The sequence below is a fragment of the Ursus arctos genome, unplaced genomic scaffold (assembly GCF_023065955.2).
Source record: "Ursus arctos isolate Adak ecotype North America unplaced genomic scaffold, UrsArc2.0 scaffold_20, whole genome shotgun sequence".
Classification (NCBI taxonomy): domain Eukaryota; kingdom Metazoa; phylum Chordata; class Mammalia; order Carnivora; family Ursidae; genus Ursus; species Ursus arctos.
The window spans coordinates 15,139,221-15,148,297 of record NW_026622875.1 but is presented as its reverse complement, the minus strand read 5'-3'; the positions used below and the strand labels follow the sequence as shown (position 1 = coordinate 15,148,297).

General features: G+C 41.0%; 1 pseudogene; it reads right to left on the bottom strand.

The window, feature by feature from the left end:
* On the bottom strand, positions 1 to 3,514 carry LOC113253625 (60S ribosomal protein L15-like; annotated as a pseudogene).
* Positions 3,515 to 9,077: the final 5,563 nt, after the last annotated feature.

Genomic DNA, 9,077 nt, shown 5'->3' with positions numbered 1-9,077 from the left:
TTAGCAGTAATAGTGGAGCTGGAGAGTACTGCCTCTTTTCCAAGCTGCTTGGCGTGGAACTTGTGACCCTTTCCAAGGCCCCGCCTCCTGGGGCCTGCAGATTTCAGTTCTCAAACCTCCCTGGGCTTGAGGAATGGTTTGGTATCTACTGGATGTCACCATTTCTTCTGATCCTTATGTAAGGGATCAAGGAGGATAACCTCAAAGACTTTGTATGTGGAATCTTCACCAACCCAGTAAGAATTCAGGACTTTCAGAGCCAGACAGTGGTGTCCAGCTCCCTCCTAGACAACAGATGGAAGGCTTCGGGCAACCTTTAGCTGTTTAACACCATGATGGACAGGCTTGCCATAGGTAGCACCCTTAGGAATTGGGCATTTGCAGTCACCATGGTGCACATGAATCTGATGTAGGACATAACCTTGCTTGGTATTGTATCCCAGTCTGTGCACTTTACCAGACTACGTTAGGCGGGGTACCCTGGTAAGTACAGAGAGTTGGCAGTACTGCCAGCAGTGCACTCTGAGAATAAAGCCCATTATATCTGACTGCTTCTTCCTCCATAGCCCAAGGATGTACCTGTAAGCACCCACCTTCGCGGACCTTTGAGCTAAATTGCTGCCGGCAGATTGAAAGGAAAGAGCCTTTCTCCCACAATCCCTTTGGGCTCTTCTTAAAATGTTTTTGTACTAAGTACTAAATAGGATATAGTTCTCAATCTTTTCCCAAGAATCCCTTTGTTATTGAAAGATCACTTAGAACTTTATTCAGGTTTTTAATCAAGAGTTTTTAACGAGCTTTTAACAAACTTGAAATTATGTATTTTGAGTAAATATAATTTTAAAAAAAATTTTTAAACCTATACAATTTTGAGGAGATATGTTTACTCTTTTTTTTTTTTACGCCAAAAATAGGTAGATAAATATTATCATCTTTGCCAGGGGTTCCTGGCCTCGAGCTGGGAATTACAGAGGTCTATGTGCTAGACACTTGTATATACACGGGCAAAAATGAATAGTACATAATTATTAGGAATAAAAGACAGCTGGGGGGGTGCCTGGGTGGCTCAGTCTGTTAAGCATCCAACTCTATCTCAGCTCAGGTCTTGATCTCAGGGTTATAAGTTCAAGCCAAGCATGGGGCTCCACACTGGGAGTGCAGCCTACTTAAAAAAAAGAATAAAAGATAACTAATATATGGTCTCTAAATACACAAAAGAAAATACTACATGTCTTGCATGGTTTTATAAAGCATCAAGATAAACAAAATGAGATACAAATCACTACACTGCAAGGGAAATTAACAAAGCAGAGTAATGGAGATAAAAATACTGTGCTCTGGTAACTAGGAAAGGGTGTTCAGAGGCTTCATGAACTAGGAAGCAGCTAAGCTGGAGGAAAATGACAATTTCATTTTTTAAAAAGATTTATTTATTTAATGTGAGAGAGTGCACGCACAAGAGTAGGGGGAAAGGGGCAGAGGGAGAGGGAAAGAGAATCCTCAAGCCTACTCCCCACTGAGGACCTGAGCCGGACACTTAACCAACTGAGCCACCCATGCGCCCTGGGGAATGATAATTTTAATGGCTATGTTGCAAAGGAGTCTTTAAAGCTGGAGGAAAGAAAACCCCACCAAGTCAGAGAAGCAGCCTATTGAAAATATGATGAAGAGCTTATTGTGGGTAAAAGAATGTCTAAGAGACCGTATAAAACAGAGAAATGAAAATCTCATCCAACTAAATCCCAAAAGAATGCAGTTCTGTATTTTTCAATATCAATTTAATATAGAATTTGAGGTGGACTACAAAAATAACAAGAGACTAAATATTTTCCCAAACACTAAGACTTGACATGCTTTTCGTTGATGTTAATTAGCCAAGGGATTGTCCTGCTGTCCACCACCTACCCCAGGAGTCCCTTGCAGTCAATACCACACTTAGCAAGAATCTCCCTGAATGGACATGGTCTCTGCCCAAAACAAACTATAGATGTTTCTCAACTTATGGGGTTATGTCCTGATAAACCCATCCAATGTTGAAAATATCTTGAGTTGAAAATGCATAATGCACTTACCACAGAACATCATCACTTAGCCTCGCCTACCTTAAACATGCTCAGAAGATTTGTTAGCCCACAGTGGGGCTGCATCATGTAACACAAAGCTTATTTTATACTAATGTGTCAATTACCTCATATAATATATTGAATACTGTACTGAAAGTGAAAAACAGAATGGCTGTAAATCAATATCAGTTGATTACACTTGTGATCTCATGGCTGATTGGGAACTGTGGCTCACTCACTGCCACTCACTACTGCTGCCCAGTATCAGAAGAGAGCATCATACTGCTTATCAGTAGCCCAGAAAAAGATCTAAATTCAAAATTTAAAGTGCAGTTTCTACTGAATGTATACTGCTTTTGCACTGCAGTAAAGAGAAAAAATTGTTAAGTCAAACTATTGTAAGTCAGGGATTGTCTGTAAAACTAAAACAGTACAAAACAAACACAAACCCAAAACAAAAGTAAGAGACAATCACAGGTCTCTTTAACCCCTAATAATTGACCTGTGCCCCAAAAGATTTCCTCTCTTACCCCCTCCACGTTAAACAATAGGCAAACACTGAAAGTCCACATCAACCTAAAAATCTTACTGTACTACTACTGTAAAACCAGCTATTGTTCTCCTCCCTCTCCTCCTCCTGACTATTTACAAAATATTCTCATTCAGAGGGCTAGGGAATCATTACAAATATTATTGCTTTAGATTTCTATCCTTTAGGTAGTTCAAAGTCCCAAAACACAGTAAAATTACATATTTTCCTTCATTACTGAGGATTAACTATCCCAAAGACCTACAATCTAAATGCTCGTTTTTTTTTTTTAAGATTTTTTATTTGTTTATTTGACAGAGACAGCCAGCGAGAGAGGGAACACAAGCAGGGGGAGTGGGAGAGGAAGAAGCAGGCTCCTAGCGGAGGAGCCTGATGTGGGGCTCGATTCCAGAACGCTGGGATCACGCCCTGAGCCGAAGGCAGACGCCTAACGACTGCGCCACCCAGGGGCCCCTAAATTGCTCATTTCTTGATTCCAAGACTAGTGTAATGTTCTCCCTCAAACCATACAACTTCAGCTAACAACTGAAAATATACACAAAGATATTAAAAGCCACACAAAAATCAATAGAAAAAAAAAGCGCAACATAATCTATACGTGGCATCACACTAAGTACAGGCTGAACTTAGCTAAAGACACAAAAATTTACTTGTTTTACTAAAACTATAGGCATCTTAGAAGTACTTGAGAAATTAACAGTTTATGAAAATAGGGTAAAAATTTCGAGCGGGATCAGCAAACTAAAATCACTTTATACTCTACCATAAGCCTTGGCCCTGAACATACTCTTTGCTGGGCTCCTGCCTTAAAAGTCAGTCCTTCACGTTTCAGCTCCAACTTCAGTCGCTCTGGGAAACTTGTCTCACCTACTCGCTTCTCAACACAGCAATTAAAATACATGCCCTTCTACTCATGCTATTTTGTCAGTCGTCTTGTTACCTCTTTCCAGATTGTGAGCTCTGGAATGCATAAACCCTATCCTGTAGGAAGGTCAGATATAACCTCGATTAAGCAGCTGGGTACGTAGGAACAGCGGCCGCGCCCACGAGCCTTCAAGCAGCTCCAATCCAAACCCCAGGGAACACCCGGCACGTGCCTACTTCGCGCGAGAGCAAGCATCCAGCTCCAGAGCGCGATGCACGTGCGGAGTTGGGCATGCGTAATTGGAGACCAAAAACTACTAATCCCAGAATCCTGTGGAAATGCATCCTCCTTATCCAGGACTCTGTTTCCCAGAAAGCACTGCAGGGTTTCAATCAGTGTTTGGAAGCTTTTCTTTTTTTCAGAATGCAAAGGGCAGGATTAACTGGTTTGTTTCCCTGTGCCGGAGCCGACGCAGTCCCTAGCTTTCCCGGGATGGCATCAGCGAAACCTCTTTTACACTTGTTACAGTTTGTTAGACCATGGTGTCACTAGAAGTTCCAAGAAATCGAGATTTTGGAAGGAGTGGAAGGGGGCGGGGAGACAGCTGCGCCCGACCTCACTTTGTGCCAAGCAACGGCAGATCGCTTGGGACCCCTAGGTCTTCTCCAACTCACACTGGCCGGGATGGTGTCTTGGTCTCCAGAAGACCCGTGTCGTGGGAGTCACACTGTGGTGGCCACCAGGTGTTTGCTGCAGAAGTCTTGGTAAGGGCAGGGCGAGCCGCTGGCCATTCTGTCTCAGTCTCAGTCTCCAGGGAAACTACCTAAACAGGACCCAGACCTCCCTTCTCTCCTGTTCCTGATCTTCAGTTCCACTCCATTTCTGCTTCAGAGACTCAACTCTGCCAATTACGTGAAAGGATCCACCCCACTCCTTCTCCCTACCCCCAGTCCCTAAATCTTCAGCCTCTACCCCCCCCAACACTAATATTCTACTTTCTTTCAGACCCTACAGTCCCATACTTCTTGCTAGTATTGTGGCGTCATTTATTGTTACCTCATATTGAACATGTACATCTCTAGTGTCCCTTTAGGCTGAGGCTCTAGGTTAGCCAGGGACTTTCAAATTGTGCCGGCGAGAACAGTTCTGTACTTGGGCTTCAGTTTCCCCACTTGATATGAAGCCCCTTGGATTCAGTACAGAGGGAAGAGATGTATGAAGATGAATCATCTCCTATTGATGATGGCAATACCTTGCATTAGGCCTTATTCTCATTTGTAAAATGGAGACAGTATTATCCTTAACCAGAAGGCCCAGTCACTTTCCTAGCCAGCAGTGCAACCTTTGCCCTCTACCACACAGAAGAAACAAAACCGTAGGCTATAGAAGAAAGAGATCATTACTCCTCTGGTGGTGCTCACACTGGGAAGTTGTGAAGATGAGGCCCCCCTGGGGAGGATGCCTTTGAGAGGAAGGGGAAGTTGGAGGACCAATTACATTTCAATTCCACAGCTATCCATGATTTTTGTGTGCTCTTGGTTAGCTTACTCCATAGACCTAAATTTCCCTTTTTAGATATATGTGTATGTGGTAGAGGGGCACAAAGGTGGGGGATAGTCCTCATTGACGCCTTTTCCCCTGTGTTTAAAGCTTTCTTATCTCAAGTAGATTATTTTAGCTTCTAATCACACCACCAGGGGGCACTATTGACTGTCTGAAGAGCAGTTTCGTTTACAAGTTGAACAGCCTTGTTCTGTTGTCATAGTTTTTACACACATTACTTACAAAAATGAAATAAGGTCCCAGATAAAGGCATTGATTTATTTAGCACCCCAAACTCAGATGGAAAACCAGTCTGTTAGGCCAGAGGTTCCCGATTTTGTTTCAAATTGGAATCTTTAAAATGTACTGATTCCTGGGGCATCTGGGTGGCTCAGTTGGTTAAGCATCTGCCTTTGGCTCAGGTCATGATCCCAGAGTCCTGGGATCAATCCCAGGGTCCTGGGATCAAACCCCATGTCGGCTCCTTGCTCAACAGGGAGCCTGCTACTCCCTTGCCTCCTCGCTGTGCTTTCACTATCTTTGTCCCTCTGTCTCAGTAAATAAAATCTTAAAAAAAAAAAAAAAAAAAAAAAGATACTGATTCCTGACCCTTGTCTCCAAACATTCTAATTTAACTGATAAGGGGCACAATGTGGGCATCAGTACTTTTAAAAGCTCTCCAGTGATTCTAATGTGCAGGAAAATTTGGGAATTGCAGCTTTAAGTCCACTGCTCAATTTTAAGAAGGGAGTGTGAACCTGATCTAAACTTTATATATTATCACCTTCAGAGGAGAAAAGCAGGAGTCCTCAGGAAAGCAATTCCGGGAATGCACTGGATGCAGCTGCAACTGGACACAATGCCAGCCTCTCTGTGCTATTTAGTATTCCTAAGAACAAGAGCCTTACTGGACTGACCAGGGAATTAAGTTGAAAATTGATAATAATAGCAGCTTTCACTTACTAAGCTTTTATAATGTGCCAAGCATGTCTTACCCTTAACAGATTTTAGCTCATTTAATCTTGAGAATTAAAGGCTAGAAGCTATCATTATTTCCATTTTACACATGAGGAAACTGAGTCACAGAATGGTTAAATAATTTGCCCGGGATCACACAATACAGCTAGTAAATTGCAAAGCCAGGTTCAAATCCAGATAGTCTGTCTGCAAGAGCACAAACTCTTAATCACCATGCTATTGTACTTCCTAATCTAGAAATAGTGAGTTTTTTTTCCTTTTCTCCTCACTTTCCTTCCACTATGTTCCCTCCATTAGTGTTCACATCCATTTTCATCCCTCCTTCATTCTCCACTCTCATCTCCAAGGCCCACATTTCTGGCCATTGTTCATTTTCAAATTACTCAAGTTTCTAGCCCTACGTAACACTGTGTACTCTGGGGAGATAAAAGGATATAAAATTTTCTCACTATGTGGCAGGCCCTTCACTAAAAACTTTATGTGTATTATCTCATATGAGGCTTACAATAACAGTGTTGCAGTTGAAGAAATCGGCTTAGTTACCACTGTAAATAATTTTTGGTTGTATTAAGATTTCAGATTCATGCAGCCAAATAGTTTACTGAATGGTTCTCCAGGTTTGGTCTGGAGATCAGTAGCATTAACATTGCCTAGGAATTTGTTAGAAATGCAGTTTCTCTGGCTCTACTGTCGACTTACTGAATTTGAAAGTGGGGGTGAGGCACAGCAAAAAGTGTTTTAACAAGCCCTCCAGGAATATTTGATGTATAGTCAGGTTTGTGAACCACTGGTTTAGTGTGAAGTGTCTGTTTGGTGTAAGAAATATATAATCATAGAGACTCTTAATCTTAGGAAACAAACTGAGGGTTGCTAGAGGGGAGGGGGTGGGAGAATGGGGTGGCTGGTGACGGACATCGGGGACAGTGTGTGTTGTAATGAGCACTGGGTATTATATAAGACCGATGAATCACAGACCTGTACCCCTGAAACAAATAATACATTATATGTTAATTAATTGAATTTAAATTAAAAAAAAGAAATATGCAACCAATGAAATGTCTCTAAAGATTTTGTATAATGGGTTTTTTTTAAATCAGATATTCTGTTTATATATTACCTTGATTAGGACTTGTCCAGCCCAGAAATAAGAAAATAGTCACTGGAAATATTTTGTCAACAACCTAGTTTTTACCATAAAATTATTCTCTAGAATAAATCTTCCTGAAAAGATATAGGATTAGATTCTCATGACAAAAGCAGTGCAAAGCCAGTAATTGCAAGTTTATGTATTTAACAGGTATATCTTCCTAAGTTTATGTATTTAACAGGTATATCTTCCTAAAAAAATTAATAGAGGTAGTTCACAGAAAATTCTGTGTTCATGGAAATTCATAGTTCATGGAAAAATAATGTTAACTCATGAAATAGATATATTTATACTAGGTATAGTTAATTTATATATATTTGTGTGGAAAAAAGGGAATATGTACTTAGAATGTTTGAATCTGAGAGCTCTGTGATTATTTAGGAAACAATTTTCATACAATCTCAGCAATAAGGATGCTACCAATTCTTTCAAGCTAGGAGTCATTTTATATAAGGAAATTCCAGAAGGGACCACTCTTGAATAAGATAGAAACTGAGTGAGCTAGGCATAACCCAGTCTGGAAGTCACCAGAAATGTAAAGTTTCCCTTTGAGCAAAGGAGGCATCTATTCCATTAGCCCTGCTTTATTGAGTGAAAAGGTAGGGATGGAAATGTGTGTTTGTGTGTGCACGCATGCACACGTGTGGTATTGGGTATAAGGAGAAATTTACTTTCTTTAAGGAAATTGGGACCTATAGCCCAGAGGACCATTCTGAGAACTATGTGAGAAACCGTAACCTTTGGAATTCACCCATTTTGTTATTTACTGTTACTGCCTATTTGTTTTCCTAGCATTAGTTCGGAGCAAATATATTCAAAATTCAGAATACCTGAAGATCAATTTTAGGAGTAGTCTTGTGGGAGAAGGAATCCCAAGACCCAGAGTGGGTAGGGATAGGAGCTGCCAAAGGGAAGGCTAGGACAACACTGGCCTGGTTGGGCCTTCATGAAGGCATTGGGGTGAACAAACCAAAGGGCCCATGTGGATGTGCTCTTGTGGCCGTGCATGACATTAGGAAAGTGGGGGTAAAGGTTGGCTTTGGTGGTAACTTGGACATAGGAGCAGTTGCTGATTGGCATTCTAAACCAAGTATCATTCACCTTTTCTTTAGAGCCCAGACAAATCCTGGATACCAATATACTTTGGGTTGCTGTAGAAATCCACACATTCTGCTTTAATAACATTTAGTATTTTATACTTCTAGAATGGCTTGCCCACCCTGCCTTTTGCCGTAATGAATTGGTCTCTTTAAGTAAAAATCTGCAAAAAGACATGAGGTGATAAATCAGTAAGAAATTCTGAACTGGGATACTTTGTTTCTTTAGATAAGTTTTCCTGAGTGAGGATTCTCAAAGATATTCTGGACATTCATGTTTTTAAAACATGAGCACTATGTTTTGACTTCTATATTTTTAAATTGAATGAATAAAATAACTATTGAAATAAAATGTCCCATTTAAGCAAAACAATGTGGAAGACCCTACACGTTTTTTCAGTAAGGAATTGGGACTTAGAGGAGATCAGATCTTAGAGGAGATCTCATCCCCTGCTCTCTCTCTCCCCCCTTCTAAAACAAAATTGAAAAAATATGTCTTCTAGAGTTACATTTGTGATTATTACTCTTGCTTTCAGCAAACCCATGAAGAAGAAAAGTGAGTCTACATGGTCTGGAGGGTATGTTTCATGGAATGTCAGGGAAGTAGTATTAGAGAGGACCTAAAAAGAAGCAAGACAGTAAGTCATGGGAAGTACTGGGAACAAAGTCTAGGCGCAGGGAACAGCAAGTGTTCAAGTCCTAAGAGAATGAGCAGGAGATTTTTAGAGAACACAGAGACGGCTTCTGTGTCTATGGCACAATGAAAGAGAGTGGTAGGAAATGAGGTTGGAGAGAGATCATGAGGTTGACCAGACAATATAGGGCCTTGCAGGCC